Below are 18,482 nucleotides of genomic sequence, written 5' to 3'. Positions count from 1 at the left end.
GAAAAAAAGAAAAAAATAAAGCTAAAATTAATTCCAGCTTGCTGAGTTAAAATGAACTGTTATTTCATTAGGCAAGTGTTTTATTTACTCTTTGCCCTATATACGATAATAACATGTATTGTGGAAAGTCAACAGTTCATATTAGCATTTTTTTAATTTAGGAAAAAGGAAATTGTAAACCCTAAGGAACAGTTTTCTGGTTGACACAGTTCGGCATGCTTGGAGGGTGAAGTATACTTTGTACTCAAGTTTTATTAGATGTTCTATCCTTGAGATACAAAGATAACACTCTGACCCACAGTCAGCAGGATGTTCACTTTGAGGTTCTTTCTTTCAGCTTTGATGATAAATTTGTGCTGATCTACCCACTTTTAGTCACCTGGTTTTCTATATGACTTGTGGTACACATTGTGGAGGACAGTCTCTGGGCTTAGAGAAGAACAGAAGTGAAACTAAGAACTACCCTTGGCCTGGGCACTAGGCACTAACCAACTGAGCTGCTGAGAGCAATTCTACAAAGTAGGAACTGATATTATGGCAGGGTAAGAATTCTGCAAACTTACTTACATTAAGAAAAAGTATGATAATGCGTGGACATGTCACAATGAAATCCCCTTTGTACAGCTAATGTTTGTTTAAGAAAAAGAAGGCCTAACAAAATGAATCTTTTCATTGGATATGTTAGTTTCTAGAATAAATTAAGCCTCCTTGAAAAGTTATAAACCTTCTTTCTCTACCAGTAGGTTTTCAGATTGCTCCGGGTTTCTCTATCTTAGCATTCACGTTGCTTAGGTCTTTTCTGGCTCTCATCACTACCTATAAATCCTGTATTGATTCTCTGGGTGGCTCCATCACTAGGATATAAAATCCATGTATTGGTTTGCATTTCTTTTATGGCCAGAATGTTGAACATTTGTTCATGTGTCTATTGGCTATTCTTATTTCCTCTCCAGAGAGGTCTCTTTTTAATTCTTTAGCCAACTTATTAATGGGGTGGTTGTTTGAGGATTCATTATTGGGGGAGGGGGTTAAGTTTTTGAGCTCTAAATATATTTTTGATTTAAGGCCCTTGTCTGTTGTATAGCTAGTGAAGATCTTCTCCCTATCGGTGGGCTTTCTATTTATCTTGCTAGCTATGTACTTTGCCATGTAGAAAATGTGCAGTTTAATTCAATCCCATTTATCCAGTCTTTCTTTGATTTGTTGTGTTTCTGGATCTTTATTTAAGCAGTTCTTACCTGTGCCAAGGAGCCCAAGTGTATCCCCCTATCCCTACCTGTAATATTTTCAGGGTATCTGCTCTTACATTGAGGTCTTTGATCTATTTGGAGTTGATACTGGTGCAGGGTAATACATAAGGATCTAACTTCAGTTTTCTACACATGTAGAGCCAATTATGCCAGTACCATTTGTGGAAGAGGCCATCTTTCTTCCATCTGATAATTAGCTACCTTATCAAAGATAGGTGGCCATAGGTCTGTGGAATCATTCCTGGGTCTTCAGTTCTATTCCCTTAGTCCTCAGGCCTGTTCATGTGCCAGTACCAAGCTGTTTTTTTTTTGTAACTATAGCTTTATAATAGAATTTGAAAATCAAAGCCACACTGAGATTCCACCTCACCCCAGTTAGAATGGATATTATCAAGAAAACTAATAATAGTAGATGCTGACAGAATGTGGTCAAAAGGGAACACTACTACACTGTTGGTGTACACCAACTGGTTCAACAACTCTGGAAAGCAGTATGGAGATTCCTCAAAAGACTAAACATAGAGCTCTCCTATGATCCAGCAATCCCACTCCTGGGCATTTACCCAAATGATCACAAACAAGGACACCCTAAAGCTACCAGTAGCACAACTATGCTCATTGCAGCATTATTTACCATAGCTAAGATATGGAACCAACCCAGATGCCCCTCAGTAGATGAATGGATCAAGAAAATGTGGTATATATATGCAATAGAATTCTATGTCTCCATCAGAAAGAATGACATTGCCCCATTTGTTAGGAAATAGAAAGACTTGGAAAAAATCATATTAAGTGAAGTAAGCCAGACCCAAAGAGACATAGGCTCCAGGGTTTCCCGCATTTGTAATAATTAGTATATGTCTAGGCTAGTCCTAGTAGGGGATCACAAGAGCTCAATAGCTATATACATATAACCATGTAAAATGATGTTACTCAAAATGAATTCCAAGATATGGGAACAAGAGGTGTTTTTTTTTAATGTACTGTGTGAACTTATTTCTATTTTCCTTCTTTTTTTTCCCTTTGGCTTATCCTCTGTTGTCACTGTTTTTTATTTTGGTCTTGTATATATGTTTATCTGATTTGGAGACAGGAAGGGGAATAACAAAGTGAGACAAAGGACAAAGGGTGAACTCATAGAACAGTGATACTCACAGGACAATGTGTTGGAAATGAACTTTACAACTTGAGGGAGGGGGTTGGAGAGAGGGAAAATGGGGAAAAACGAGGGAGGGGGCAACAACGTTCCATAAGTAATGTACTTATTACTTGTATAACTGTAACCCCTCTGTACATCACCCTTACAATAAAATAAAGTAAAAATCCATGTATTAAAAGAACTCAATCCACTATAGCTGGCTACTAATTCCAAAATTGTTCTTATTCAAGGTAGAAGTGTCCCAGATCTAATCTCTCACACATACATTACAGATGATCAATTTGAATATATTCATTCATTCATTCATTTATTCATTCACTCACTCAACAAATACTAATGGCATGCCTCTACTATACTAGAAAGTTGGCATAGGACTGGGAAAACAGGCAAACAAAACAGAACCGAGAATCAATAGTACACAGTGGAGATATCTGAATGTCAGGTATTATCCTGCTTAGTCTTTGAGCAGACCACAGTGAAAGGAGGAAAGAGACCTCAGCAAGGAGAAGACAAACCTACATCTCTCCTCTTTACCATCCCCCAATTCTTTACCAGTGTAGATTAGCCACACATTCCTCTTAATTGCCTGCCAAAACCCTCCTTAAGATCTCATTTCTGAAAGTTTCTCTAGTCTTATAAACAATGTTATTCCCCCAAATGTTAATGCTTAGGTACCCCTACGAAAACAGAGGAAATTTCCTTTGAGATTTTTTTTTTCTCAGCAACAAGGAATGCAATTAGGCCTTTACTTGGCACTCTGTCAGTGCTCATAGCCAGGAAATCTCAGTGTTAGAAGAACAAAGCTACCAAGATGCTTTTGCTCTTGATGATGGCTGGCCTAAAGTTCAAGAGTTAAAGCCTGAGCTGTTTTATCCCTTTATTTTAATTTTCCCATGTAAGTGCATTCCAAATACCAATGCTTAGAAGACCCAGGATGCAAAATTCTTTCCATTACAGTTACAATTTATTGCAAATGCTGATCTTTCATAGCATTAGCCAGAACACCTGCAAACCTCTGTATAATAGCTGCCAATAGAAGTTTAACATTTCATGGATTAGCACTTAAAATTTGATGAATAATAAATCACTCTTGCAACTAGTGTGAGGCACTGGGTGGATAATGTATTGAGAGATGGCTAAAAAAAATGAACTACAGATTACAACTCTGTACTGTGGAAAATGGAAGCTGTGTGAAATAATGATTGTTATTACCATATTCGTTTCTTCAATGGTAAGCTTTCTCTAAAAAAAGAAATTTTCTTTTTTACAGAAAGAAAACGTGAAAGTTTGGTCAGTGTGTGTGTGTGTGTGTGTGTGTGTGTGTCTGTGTGTGTGTGTGTGTGTGTGTGTGTGTGTGTGTGTGTGTGTGTGTGTGTATGCATGCAAATCTCACAAAGAATTTTGGCACTCTTTGTAGCTTATGAGTATTCCAAGGAGACAATTAAGACACTCACTATTTAGGACAATATTAAAAAGCAACATTTAATTTGTTTGGGGGATTACTGATTGTTTTTTCAGATATATAAACACTTTCATTATTTCTATTCTTGAAACATTACACATGATTACTTTCTTGAAGCCTGGAAGAACACATGCTATGTGTTGGATACCCATGTGGTATGAAGAAGGGCTATAGATGTCTGGTGAGGAATGACTGAATTACTCAACTGGGCTTTAAAAGGTTTAAAGGACAATAAAAAATTTAAGATGTCTTAATGATATGAGGCCTCACCTAATTTACAAAGAATGTGTACCTCTCTTTCTTTCCCTTGGAATAAAATTCTAGGGCAAGTCAGGCTATTAGTAAAGAGAATGTCAGCATTAAGAAGGTTTAAATTTGGTTAATGCTTGCTTTCTCAAAAGAGCCAACTCAGTAGTTTAAATGTGGAAATAAAGCCAAAATTTATGGAAGCAGCCTAAGTCCAAGAAGCCCAGAGGGACCTACAAAGAACTGTCTAGAAACTAGGGAAGAGTGGGTTCAAGTCCAAAGGAATATGAGAAACTTAGGATCAATCAGGTGATATTCACATTTATTCATACTTCCGTGTGTTGGATTTCTTCAATTTTTTATTATCTTTTTAAAGAAGATTGAGTCATTAGCAACTATTGAAACATAAATACCAGTTGTAGGTATTTCATAAGCATCCCAGATTTTCTGAGGATATGTATACAAGGAGGGAGCTGCCAAGAATCATGTCCATACTATATGAGCATATCCCATCAACCCAGGCTGACTGTCAAAAGGTTGCTCATCAACCTAAGGAGGACCAATTAGATTCTCTCCAGGAGCCTCAAACTTGAAGACCTTGAACCTCAGAGGAAATAATCCATTACTTGTCACATTAAGCAATATCTCATTAAAGAAAAGAGATATAAAATCCTATGCTAAAATCCCTTGAGTTTACAGGTCATTGTGCTTCAATTCTAAGTTATCCCACGATCCTTCCAATTAAAGAAAATCTACAAGTAACTGCCTTTCTTGTCAAATTAGTCAAACATTTTCTGTAGTTTCCAATCAAAAGAACCTGTACATTAAGGACATCATAAAAATTACATGTCAAGAAAAGAGAAGTATGAGAAACAGGATCGTCGTAATTTCTTGCATTTATATGAAACTCAACATTTTAAAGATTCTAGCATATCAGTGACCCCCCGTAAAGGCAAGAGAAATGTGTATATCATCTACAGAACAGGAATGAGGCAATGGGATAGAAAGATTGACTGGAATACATTGAAAACTTGTATGGAAATGTAAAAATGAAAGATTCCCCCCTGTATAACTAATGTAGGTTAAAGAAAGAAAAGCAAAGAAGAGAAATAAAGAAAGAAGAAAATAAAGGATAGTGGAAGCAAGAGATGAAGGAAGGGAGGGAGAGAAGGAAGGAAGCTCAGACAAGATTTTGTCTGTGTGCCACTGAATTAAGTGGCAGAATCAGCTTGGAACACAGAGGCCCACTGATTGTTGGTAAAGAGTTTTTTCCACTATAGACCACAAGGTGCATACCACTTTGCCTTTTTAATTACTCTTGCCTTGGAAAAACCTACCTGATGATACTCAATGATTTTTTTTCTTTTTACTTTTTCATACAGAATCGTTAAAGTGAATATAAACAGAAAAAAAAGAAGGTGTGTGTGTGTGTGTGTGTGTGTGTGTGTGTGTGTGTGTGTGTGTATGTGTGTGTGTGTGTGTGTCTTCTACCTCAAGCCTAACCTATTAACTAAAAAAAGTTTTAAACAGTAAAACATAAACTAATTCCTTAGTATTGATATTTACCAATAAAAAGACATTAAGGTTGAGATATGGATACTATCTTTACAGACATGTTAATAATTAGTGTGATCATCTTTGAACTTCATGGTAGTCATCCAAGATATTTTTACCATGTTTTGAACATGCACCGTTAATGTATGTTTCATCGTATTTATAATCTATATACATAGGTTCATGTATCAACACATCATAGAATATAACAAAATCAAGAAAATAGGATGAAAGAATAAACATAATACTTACTAGTTTCAATATCTCAAAGTGAATATACACAGGATAAGTTTCACAATTAATCACTGCAGACAGAAATCCATATATCATCCATATAATTTAGATGTTAGTGACCGGCTTCTTGCCAGATGTGACCCAATCAAATGATCAGATATGTGCTTGGGAGTTTGTGCAAAGCTTTCACACTCTTGTCTTTACAGTACTAAAATTATCTTCAATTTATGGGATTTCTTTATGGGATACTCTTTTGAAGATTCTGCTTGTTTGTGAAGCTTTGTTGAATTTTGAGCCAGTATAAATCACTCAGGCCTATAACCTAGCTACCAAGGACACTGAGTTCTGAGGATCACAGTTAGAAACTAGCCAGTGAAAGATAAATCCCAGAAACTCTTAAGAGCAAAAAGCCAGTACTGGAGGTGTGGCTCAAATGGTAGTGCTAGCCATGAGGAAAAAAAGGAAAGTGACAGCCCAAGACCTGGAGATCAAGTCCCAGTACTGGCACCAGAAAAATATACCAGGTCCTTTCCCTTCCTTCTCTCAGAGATAAGCAATATGCTAATGACTCATTCTTTCTGTACTACTTTTTGATTTTTTATAAGTTTGGCCACATAATGTGTGTATACCTTAGCAACAAAAATTAGTTCTGCCTACATTCATATTTATATATGTAAATATAATAAGACCTCTATGTATTATTCTCTTTATCTTTTTTCAATATTGTATCTGTAGGATATATTCATTTTGTGTGTATAGCTACAGATATTTTTCCATTGATGTATATAGTATTTCAACATATGATCACACTTTATACCTATCTCTGAATGCACACAAATATGCATTTGTCCAAAATAGGTAGGTAGGTAGACAGACAGACAGAGAGATAGATAGATAGATAGATACATACATACATACATACATACATAGGAATATGTAAATCCACACACATAACCTGGCCCTTATGCATATGAATAGTTAAAAGTCATTTTTTAAACCTAAGGGAAAGTAATTCTAATGTATCTCTTGGAAATCAGTTTTAGTATTAACAAATTCTTAGGCAGCCATGAAAAAGGTCATTAAATTACAGATTTACCTTTCTGTAAAGTAATTCCTATATATTCACCACACTAGGACATCGATGCACCTTACTCTTCTAAAATTTTCTTTTGAAACCTTCCAATGCATTCTTTGAAACTGATTATCTAACTCTCTTCCCCCTCCTTCATGGACACATAGTTTTTATATATTACAATCACAATTTTCCTCTTAGTGAGGGGCCAATAGTGTAAATACTGAAAGAATAACGTGTTTTTTCAAATTTTAAAGCAATTTTTCATCAAAAGGTTTCAGTTAACACTGACCAAGACTGTAACACAAAAATGCTAAGGAGCCCAACAAATACAAATAGTTAAGAGTTCATTCCAGATTTGGAGCCTCAAGTGCTTTCGTGACTATCAAGACTGTCCTCCACGTGGGATGCAGGAATGGGACACATGTAGATGGCACTACTGTGGCACTAGCAAAATCTGCCCATCAGTTTATCACTGTCCCATTGCTAACAGACAATAACTAGCACCCATTACTGCTAAGTGGAACTTTCCACATAACAACTCACAGACACTACATGCTACATGTACTCATCTGTTTAACCCTGAGACTAACATGGTGCAGTCCATACTAACATTCCTCCCATTTTACAAAAAGAATCCAAAGCACAGAGAGGGCAAGTAACTTAACAAGTCCCACAGCTATGAGGAGTTGAACCATAATTCAACATCATGTTCTCCCGGAACTTTCAGACTGTTTTTTGTTGTTTTGTTTTGTTTTGTTTTTACCATACTCCCTTCGAAAATGTAAAGTTGTATTTGTTTTGTTATTGACATTGTGATTGCTATTTTGATAACAAGAATAGTTTTTTAAGATGAGGGCTAAATATTTGAACCATACAGAGAAAAAAACTATGCACATTTGTTTTGATTCATGAGAAATTTGTGAAAATGAGTGCAACCAAGCAACTCTCTAATTCTGGGAAAACTAATTAAGAAATAAATTAAGGGATTCGGTGAGTACCCAAATTAGTCATTAGGGCTCGAAGATGTGGAGTTCTGGTCTAAATCCAGCTTTGGCACTTGATTCCAAAATAAACATAACCAGATAAGTATTGCAGCTCACAATTAAAATGGATTTATATGGCTTGTGTGTTCACATGGGATAGGCCTCTTCCTAATTGAATTCGGACATCTCTTCAGTTACTATGGCTTTCATTTGCCATCTTCCTTGTTTTTCTGTAACCGCTGGCAATAGGAATATGCAGAGGGAAAAATCATTTCAATCAGTTATGTCTGAAGTACACGCATAAAAAGATAAAAGCAAAGCCTTTGAGCTGTAATTAGAAAATTCCTTAAGTGTGCTCATGTGGCATATGTTTCAACTACTACCAACTGGCAAGACCAGTTACAGAAGGGATGTCTAATGTCACCATTCTGGGGTAAGCAGCCAGTAAAAGTAGTGTTCCAACATGTGATTAGAGTAATCTTCTGCAGGCCAAAGCATTCCTGCTTTCTACCTCTAATATGATTAGTGACAGATAGCTGGAGGCATCTCATTCTCCTGACAAAAAAAAATATGACCAGAATTGTTTGCAACTGGTACATCTTTCCATTAAGTGGTTGCCTTCCAGCAGAATAATCAGTTTCTGATTATTTGGTATATGTTCCAAGGACTTGACTATGTCCTTGCTTGTCTTGGAGGGAAGAAGACTGCCAGAATTTACATAGTTACTCTTCAGTTGCCTAGCCAAAAAACCATTTAAACTCTGTGTGTGTGTGTGTGTGTGTGTGTGTGTGTGTGTGTGAGTGTGTGTGTGTGTGTGTGTGTGTCTGTGTACATATATGCATAGAGACACAGGGATAGAGAGAAAAATGGACCAGTTGTTTTCATAATAACTCTCAACAACTCCGAAGTGTTATCATGGTGACTCAGATAGAAGAAAGTTAAATATTCTCTTCCATGCATGGAATACAACCAGTACCCACCAATGTTAATGGCTCATCTAAAAACATTACAGTCATCTTACTACTAAAGTCTCAGGTTTATGGAAAAAGAATCAAGTTTAAACATTAATGGGAATATCTAGGAGGCACTAAGGCCTCCTTAATTTTGATGACACCAATTTGGAATTTATGATTATTTGACAGAATCTAGACCAAAGATGATCTTTTCACGTTATAATATACACTACAAGGGGAAAAATATCAAAGGACGCATGATCCTGAAATAAAGATTTTTGACAAACAATAACTGGTAACAGAATAGTGACAATTTTATTTGATGTAATCTTCCTTTACATATATGAACTTGCGATACCCCAACAATTCTGCTATTAATTATCCAAACTTATCGGAGAGGAGGAAACTGAACCGCAAAGAAGTAAGTATAAAGACCACATAATTATTAGGCAGAAGAGGCTGGTAGCAAAGCCAGGCCAGCTTTGAGGCCTGTGTCCTCCTGCTCTTGCTCTATGCTGAGCCCTGCAACAGGTAAGCCAGACTCCCAGAATCACTGAGACACACTCTCCCACAGAAGTGACAAGGGCAAAATGGCTATCACTGTAAGAAAGGAAAAATAGGTAGTCAGGCTCCAGAGACTGCCCTTGGCTACTTTTAAAAATCACAGGATTATCTTAAAAAAAAAAAAAAAAAAAAAAAAAAAAAAGCCTGCTTTTTAGAATTCTTTTTATTTGCTTTTTGCAGTACTCCAAAGTATTTTGTATTTTACATGGTACAAACTGATAGTCATAGAAATGTGAATATAGGTGAGAAAGGGGATGTTAGTGAGATAGGAATGGTTCAGGCCCACTTCCTTTATGGACCTCTCAAGAGTGCCTAAGACCACACACTACAAACAAGAACTTTCTTGCTGAGACTCTGGAAGGCAGCTGAGACTACCCAAGGCTGAAGGGGATGAGAGGAACCCTCAGGCATGCTACAGGAGAAGAAAGCCAAGGCAGCTCATGGAGAAGGGAAGAACGATCTCAACTTACCTGGGAATCCACGAAGATGTTCCTAAAAACAACCTGGGTTCTGAAATGTCCTGGGAAGAAAGGAAATTTGGAAAGTCAGAAAGATCTCTTCAGCAACTACTTGATCTATTTCCTGTCACATCCACACACAAGCATTGGCTCTAGAGCCTGCGAGGAAGAGAGGTGATCCTCACCCACTTAATAGCTACATGACCTGGGGAGGTGGAGTAACATCCCTGTGTCTCCTTTTATTCAACTATAGAATAGGAATAGCATAAGTGCCTCAGAAAGTTGTTAATATGTATGCAAGGCTTCCAATACACCTCATAAAAAGTGGGGTTTTTTTATTAACAACACAAAACTAACATCCATTGCTAGTTTATGGAGTCTCTGACATTGCTCTAGGGAGCTGTCTTTCAGAGGCTAATTCCTTCGATGTTCCCAAGGCCACACTGGTAACACTGGCATTTGGAAGGTACCAGTAAACATGACACAGAGAGGTCAAATAACCTGACTAATTCATGAAACTACAGGGATATATGGGACTGAAATTCCAGTGTGTACCTTCAGCCTGGACTAGTATTTACCTAACTGCTGGCCATCACCACCACCACCATCTTCTTCTTCTTTTCCTCTCCCAGAGAAAGATTACAAGGAACCTACAACCTCATCGAACTCAGCCAGTAACCATATAGAGAAATCCCAAGGTCGTAAATCAACTCAATCACTCACACATGCACTCAACCAACACCTACATTGTTTCTTTTTTGGGGGGGTTGGGGGGTTGGGGGGGTCCAAGTTGGTCTCCAGTTTGAACTCAAGGGAGAATTCAACCACTTGAACTTGGGCCACAGTGCCACTTGTAATTTTCTGGTGATTTACTGGAGATAAGTGTCTCCAGACTTTCCTGCCTGGCCTTGCTTTGAACCATGATCCTCAGATCTCAACCTCCTGAGTAACTAGGATTACAAGCATGAGCCACTGGTGCCCAGGTACATGGTTTCTTAAGAATCCTTAAATCTCTAGAGCTGTGTATGTATTCAAATGCTCTGGTAAAAAAATCTTACAGTCATAGAGTTGACCTCAATGGACTAGCAGTGAGGAAGGTCCTCAAATGACTAAGAAAGCCTCAGGAAATACCAATGCTCTGACTAGACCAGTTCTATAGGCAAGCTTCTCCACTTCAGCTGACATCTCTAAATTTCATAAATTAGAATTGACCTAGAGGCTTAGAAGCCCCAAGATTCTAATCTACAACTCTAATTTTCTTTCAGTCAGATTAACTTTTCCTCTGAACAATCTAATTTCTCACCCTTTATTTACCTAACAAACATGAATACAGTGTCAGGAGTGTGCCAAATGCAAGATGGAACCTACATTTCATAATTAGCTCTGTAAGCATGATGAATTCTTATCACAAGAAATTCTGGCAATCAGAAGACACGAGGAAAATGTAGCCCAGAGGACATGTACACAAACTCCCTTGGGCCCCAACTTACACCCTGAAAATAGCCCTGCAGATCCTAGATGAATTCAGAATCTAGAGCTCCAGCAAGATCCCATGAGGAGTGGGAGTATACCAGGGTAAGCTCATTGGTAGGGTAAGACTATCTATGAAAAATAAGGTAGAAACTGGTCAACCAGTTAGATGACTGGATTAGAAGTCAGTTTGTTTTTCTAAAACTGATAGTGCTGTATGTAGCAAACTGAAGGGATAAGAATTTTGCTTTGTTGACCATTTGATGTCTTGTGTTTGCGTGCCCGCATGCACATACACGCGTGCATGTGTGTGTGTGTGTGTGTGTGTGTGTGTAATGCACATACACGCGTGCATGTGTGTGTGTGTGTGTGTGTGTGTGTATGATGGAAGCCTCCTTCTTTGGGAAACATTTACTGTTACATAAGACACTAGTGACTTTAAAGACCAGTTCATCACACTTAGACACATTTGCTTCCATAAAAATTCCTTGGAGGGAAATAATTCAGAGAGTGTAATATTTCCATTAAAAAGGAATTGATTTCAAAATATGCTTTTCCAACTTTTGACAAAAGCAATTTTCTGATTTTCTTCATGCACCACAAAAGGCAAACCTTGTTGTGTTGACAATGTAATAAATGAGTTGTCAAATAAGATATTAAACATTTATAGATTTCATTTTTAATAAAGGCTTTTAAACATACTCCAAAATATCCATCAATATTTGACATAGGAAGATGCAGTGTTTTGGTAAATTCCATTCTCTATTACATTTGAAGGCAGCACAATATGTTTATGATTCTTAGAGAGGGGAAGAATAATGTTCTTTACAGAATAATACAAGAGCTACAGTATATGATGTGAGGTGCAAAATGGTCAAGCATACAGCAGTGTACTATTTTGATAGATATGTAGATAACAGATACAGTATCTTTGGTTTACTTCTATTAAAATAGCCTGAGCATGAAAGTCTATAGAGAATTTGATGTCAAAATTGTCTCTGAAAGGGGTTGTAAAAGGGTTCTATGCAATGGTAATATTGATGAATAAACTTTAAAGATAACTGTATGAGCTATAGTACTCATTTGGGACATATGCAATATATACATTTCATGTACTTATCATATATATTACTTATAACTTATAGCTTCCTTCAGCCTAGACAAAAAATAGAAATTTAGCAGTGATTATCTCATGTGAGAAACTATGGATATTTCTTTCCTTGTTTATAGTATGCTTTCTAAACTTTCTATATAATGATATGTATTTATTTAACAATTTGGTTTTTTTCTTCAAGCTCTTGATACATTATGAAAAAAATAGCATAGTAGCAAGTGAAAACTTTAGAACTGACAAATTTAGGTTTAAATCCTGGCTTATCCCCTTTCTCTATTTTGATACCCTTTAAAAAGTTACTCAACAGCTTAAAGATTCACACTTCCATATCTGTAAAATGCAGGCCTTCAGCCCATGGAAAATAAATTAGGCTTTCTCACAACAAACAGTATATCAACTCATTGGTATTTATAAACTGTTGCTTCAGGACTTTGTTCATAGAAATACTGTGAGTCTGTATAGGTAACTTTCAGAAATCATTCAATTAACAATATTTAGAAAAAGAGAATTTAGAAACAATCTCTTCAGTACCCCATTCTCCTTCCATTACATGTACCATATTTCAATCATCCAGAACCCTTGGGGGCCACCTACACCTGACCAGAAATTCTCTATCTGGGCTGGGAGTTGGAGAAGATTAAGACAGATCCATAAAAGATAAACCACAGCAATCACAATCAAGACTTTCTGCACATTGTTATTCCTTACCATGCAGGTGGGTATGGTGAGACTGCTTAAAAGAAGAGTAGGGAACAAGACAAGAGATTCTTTAGCTTCTTTTTAATGGTAGAATGTTAACATCTTTATCCTATTTACCAGAAGGTAGCCCAATCAGATAGGCTTATGATAAATTATATGTACTCAACAAAATATAGCTGTTGGGGATATGTGCCTTTGGGTATATGTTGTTCTACTTTGACTACAGAAAGAAATATTGATTTAACTGGCTTTAATATCAAGTCAGGTATTTGTTGACACATGAAAATGAAAACTATCAAAACCATGAAAAGCTTGATATATAGGTCAAATTCCCTTTCGGCTCATTCCAAAGGACTGTCCAAAATCTTCTGCTGTATTGCAATTGTGTACTATGGATATGTGCCTGCATCACAGATAAAAAAAGGATTTTCATTATAATGGGATTTGCCACATAAATGAATATTGGTATAGATTTTTATGTAGTACATTTATTGTAGAAAGTACAGCAGAAAAAGGAAATCATTACAAACTTAACCTCTCCCTTTTCTCAGCTCTGGAGGCACATCTTGCTTTCTACCTAGTTAGTTCCTCCTTTTCAACATCTGAATTCTCCTTGTTACTTTTGCTGTGCCTAGTAGAGAACAGACACTCAGAAACTAGCTGCAAAAGAACAAGTGGTGTAACTACTTTGTACCAGAGCAAAGGAAGGGAATTCAGAACAGTTTCCTATATAGAAGGAGAAACAACATTGAGGAACTGATTAAAAAAGGAGAATAACAAGGAGATCTAGATATTATAGTAGTCTGCTCAGGAAGCCTTGAGCCAGCTTCCTACTGCTAAGAGATTACAGAGGCTCTCATCTGCAACATCTAGCACTTGACTCATTCTCTCCCACCCCTAGGGAACTCCATAGAGACATGTCATCATTAATTGCCTTAACCGCTTTCCCAAGTATCCTCTGGTATACTTCAATGAATTAAGGGTAGCCAATGAACAAGTCATCTCCTAAAGGACTTTAGGAAAAAACCTAAGCATGACAGAAGTTTGTCAGGCATAAAAGCCAGGGAGATTATCCCACAGTTGCTGAGAAAAGGGGAAGAAGTATAGTTTCTAAGCCCTTATACCTACCTAAAGCCAAAGGTAGGACCACTGAAAGATTTCAGAAAAGCCTGAATGGATATCATCCAATGTCAAAGTTACTAACTTCTAATTCTCTTTCATTCTCTAATCTAGTAACACAATTACTTAGTAGACTACAATTTTCTATAGTATAGTTTCACTAGAGTATCTTTTCATCATTTTCTTTGAATTTTATTGAAAACTAAAATACACACAAAATTTTTTTTCTTTTGTCTTAGAAAAATACAATTGATCCAAATGCCTACTTTCATCAAAATAATTATTGTGTTCAAAGGTAACACCTGCTGAAGCCAAACTTTCTTCTCTAGCCCCTCCTGCTTCCACTCTCAGAAGACTATGCCATAGAACTAAGCATCCAATCCAAGTCTAGCACAAAATGGTATCCAGCGCAGAGAAAGAGCCTGTCCCATTATTGTTCAAAGTATAAGAAAAGAGACAGCAAAGTCTGATGAGGTTAACTGCAGGAGTGGTACAGTTTTATAAAAAAAAACTGCCAAATATGCCCATTTTTTCATTTAAAATTCTTTAAATGATAAATAGGCCCTTCCTCAAGGTAGTTGATCTACCGTCATTTAACCAAGAAACAAATCATAAAAGAACTTCTGAGTTAACAAAATGATTTGTTGTGTATTTGATCTTCTACATGATTTCTGACTAGGGTAGTGTCTTTGCCACTGGAGGCTGAGGAAGCCTTAGGCTTCCTAGTTAGATAGCCAGAGAGTGACAGGTCAGTGTCCTGAATCCAATCTGCAGCTTCCACTAGCTAACTGTGTCCAGTTCTAACTATTCACAAGTTGTAGAAAGAACTCAAATCTGACTTGCTGGGTCCTTACCACCTACACCACGGTGAGAGAGAAAATACTAGCAACAGCCCAAGTTGGTGGTGACAGTCTCTCAAGACTGAACACCTATTAGCTTTTTGTTTTTTGTGTTTTTTTTTTTTTTTTGTCGGTCATGGGGCCTGAACTCTGGGCCTGGGCACTCTCCCTCAGCTCTTTAGCTCAAGGCAAGTGCTCTACCACTTGAGCCATCACGCCACTTCCGTTTTTTTCTGCTTATGTGGTGCTGAGGAATCAAACCCAGGGCCTCACGCATGCAAGGCAAGCACTCTACCACTGAGCCACCTTCTCAGCCCTTACTAGGTTTTGAAGACCCTGTTTCTCTTTTGCAAGAACAGAAATGACTAAAGGAAGACAGGCCTTTTCTAAGATAAAAATGTGCAAGCTCAAGGGCTATATTAATTGAAGAATTCAAAAATCAAAGATAGCTTTCACATTAATTGGCTATAAACTCTGCAACAAAGAACCTCTTCCATATTAAATACAGTACTACTAGGGTTTTTAAAATCATTTTTACTAGGGACTGAAACTTACAAAATGTCAAGTTGGGATTCAAAGACGACTTCAATTGTGCCTTTGTTCTAAGAAGCCGTGTGAGGTACTGACTGGCAATACCTGTACTTCTTCATATTAATTATGCAGTTTTCCTACAAAATTGGCTGCCACACTCTATGCCGTAAAGTCAGACTTAAGAGCTGCCAAGATAAATGTTCCAAAAGACTGAGTTTTTGAAGACAATTTGTCAGTTCACCAAATAGTTCTTTGGGGGTTTATTTATCCCAGCACACTTTTCTCCCTTCTATCTATACTCACTCCTATAGCAATGATTACAGTTCTGTCCTAGTATATCATTTTATGGCTAAAGCCAAAAGATTTCTTTTTCCTTTTCAATAGCTAATATAGAAGTACAGAAGTGTATGGCTTCTTTTGATAGCACCAATTTGAGTGTTCTCAGTGCTTAATTCCTAAACTGACTGACATGAAACACTATGATTTCTAGAAAGCTAAGTCCACACAATGAGCTTAGCCCATAAAATGAAAACAAAGAAGAATTTTTGTATTATTGACTAAAATAGATGTTTTCTTGCTCAAGACTTCCTTTCGGCAAGTAATCCTATCAATGCTTCATTTCCTTCAGTTAATGCCTTCTTTTAAAGAGACTTGCTTCCAAAGCATATAAGAACATGCGCACATATTCAGTAAGCCAGGAGTTCCAGCCAAGTGTCCTATCTTTTACGTGGCACCAAGTGACGTTTTGTAGAATGCACAATGATAACCATTCATTCTTCCAACCTCAAAAAGATAAGCATGAATGCATGCCAGAATGGAAAAGGCTTAAGCTTTGAAATCACACAGCTGACTGAATAGCATCCCTCCCACTATGATCTCTGTGACCTTGGGCAAAATATTTATCTGTCCTCAGAGACTTCTCATCCAAAAAATGGAGCAACAGAGTTAGCTCAAAGGGGTTTCAATGAAACATTTATTATTAAGAATGTAGTATATAATGTTGGACACTGGCTTACACCTGTAATCCTAGTTGTTTGGGAGGCTGAGTATGAGGATGATGGTTCAATGCCATCTCAAACAAAATATTAGTGAGAACCTACCTTAACCAATGAGCCAGGTAGGATGGCATGTGCCTATGATCCCAGCTACAAGGAGGCCCTAACTTAGAGGATCAGAGTCTGGAGCTGGTTCACGAGCCCATATCTGAAAAAAGTAAGTAAATAAATAAAGCAAAAAAGGTCTAGGGGATGTGGTTTTAAATGATAAAGTACTTCTTCCTAGTCTGCCTAGTAAGTGTGTTCAAACCTCAATGCAAGCCCCTGGTATGTAGCCTAGTGCATTAGTAAACATTAAAAAAACTTCTAGAGATTTTTTTTCCCCTATTACTCCAAAAACAAAAAGCTATTCATTACTATGCAATACTAATTCTTCAGAAATAACTCCCTGTGTTTACATGGAGCTAGTTTAATACACACACACACACACACACACACACACACACACATACATGCACTCTGACAGCCACACAAAACATTCATCATTAACAGACTAAATTTTAATAGTTAGAATTCCAAGATGTCTTGATAATAATGAAAAATAATTTAACAAAAATTTAAGAGTAAATGTGAAGTTCTCTAACTAATGCAGAAAATGAGGGAGATCTAGTTCTCTAGGTCTCTAGCTCTCTAGCAGGTATTAAGAAAAAAAGTTGTTTTGTTTTGTTTTGTTTTGTTTGTCAGTCATGGGGCTTGAACTCTGGGCTTGGGTGATATCCTTGTGCTCTTCAGCTCAAGGTGAGCGCTGTACCACTGGAGTCACAGCACCACTTCCGGTTTTCTAGTGGTTAAGTGAAGATAAGAGTCTCATGGACTTTCTTTGCCCAGGCAGGCTTTGAATGATGATCCTGACATCTCAGCCTCCTCAGTAGCTAGGATTACAGGCATGAGCCACCGGCACTCGACTAGAAAAAAAAGTTTTATTACCTTTGTATATAAAATTAGTATATAACTAATAATTAAAGCCAAAAGATGTTTTTCCCCTTTCAATACCTAATAACAAGTACAGAAATGTACAATTTCTTTTGATAGTATTAATTTGAGTGCTGTCTGTTTAATTCCTAAACGATTGCTATGAAATGTCTTTGATTTATAATGGAGGACATTGTGGTATTTGACTAGTAAAAGCAGGTATGTGATCAAGGGAGTCAATAATAGCCCTGTGTGTTTTTACTGTTCAGAGAACTCAGACCGAGGGTCTTGAGTTCAAAATGCTGTATTTTAAGACAGAGTGGACAGTGTGGTACATTCCAGAGAAGTATTAGCAGAGTGAAAATAATGAGAACACATAACCCTGAAAGGAAAATACTTCAAGTAAGAGGCAGAATAGCTGTAATCAAATATTTTACAGGAAGGCACCTATTTCTTCCATGGCATGGTGAAGGCCGAGTGGAGGAAGTCCACAGGAAAGTGGTAGGGAGGCAGGTTTCAGTATACCAGGAAGAAGAAGGTTTAGAAATGATCTTTGTCCTTTGTGTTTGATATTGGTGCAATCATCAATAAGACAAGATCAAATCTAAAGAAGCTTAAGATCTAGGAGCACTGCAGACAACTGTCATTAGGCGAATTTGACATCACTAAATTGCAAACACCTCTGACCTGGTGGGGTTCCAATGGCAACTAAGATACTGTGGAAAGGATTCCTGCATTTGGTGGGACATTAGACCACAGTGTCCACTATCCCTTTCCTATGCCACATTCTATGCTTCTAAGTCTT

General features: G+C 37.2%; 1 protein-coding gene across 1 annotated transcript in view; it reads right to left on the bottom strand.

Annotated features, from left to right (window-relative positions):
• Positions 1 to 18,482, bottom strand: part of Spats2l (spermatogenesis associated serine rich 2 like) — a 167,297-nt gene that overhangs the window by 135,716 nt on the left and 13,099 nt on the right. Inside the window, exon 2 of the mRNA XM_042667030.1 lies at positions 9,951 to 10,000. The gene's annotated coding sequence lies outside the window, so the exon portion shown is untranslated. The remainder of the gene's footprint in view (positions 1 to 9,950; positions 10,001 to 18,482) is intronic.

Source organism: Dipodomys spectabilis, unplaced genomic scaffold (genome assembly GCF_019054845.1).
Source record: "Dipodomys spectabilis isolate Male_0828 unplaced genomic scaffold, ASM1905484v1 ptg000373l, whole genome shotgun sequence".
NCBI lineage: Eukaryota > Metazoa > Chordata > Mammalia > Rodentia > Heteromyidae > Dipodomys > Dipodomys spectabilis.
This window is presented reverse-complemented; position numbering and strand designations above follow the sequence as displayed.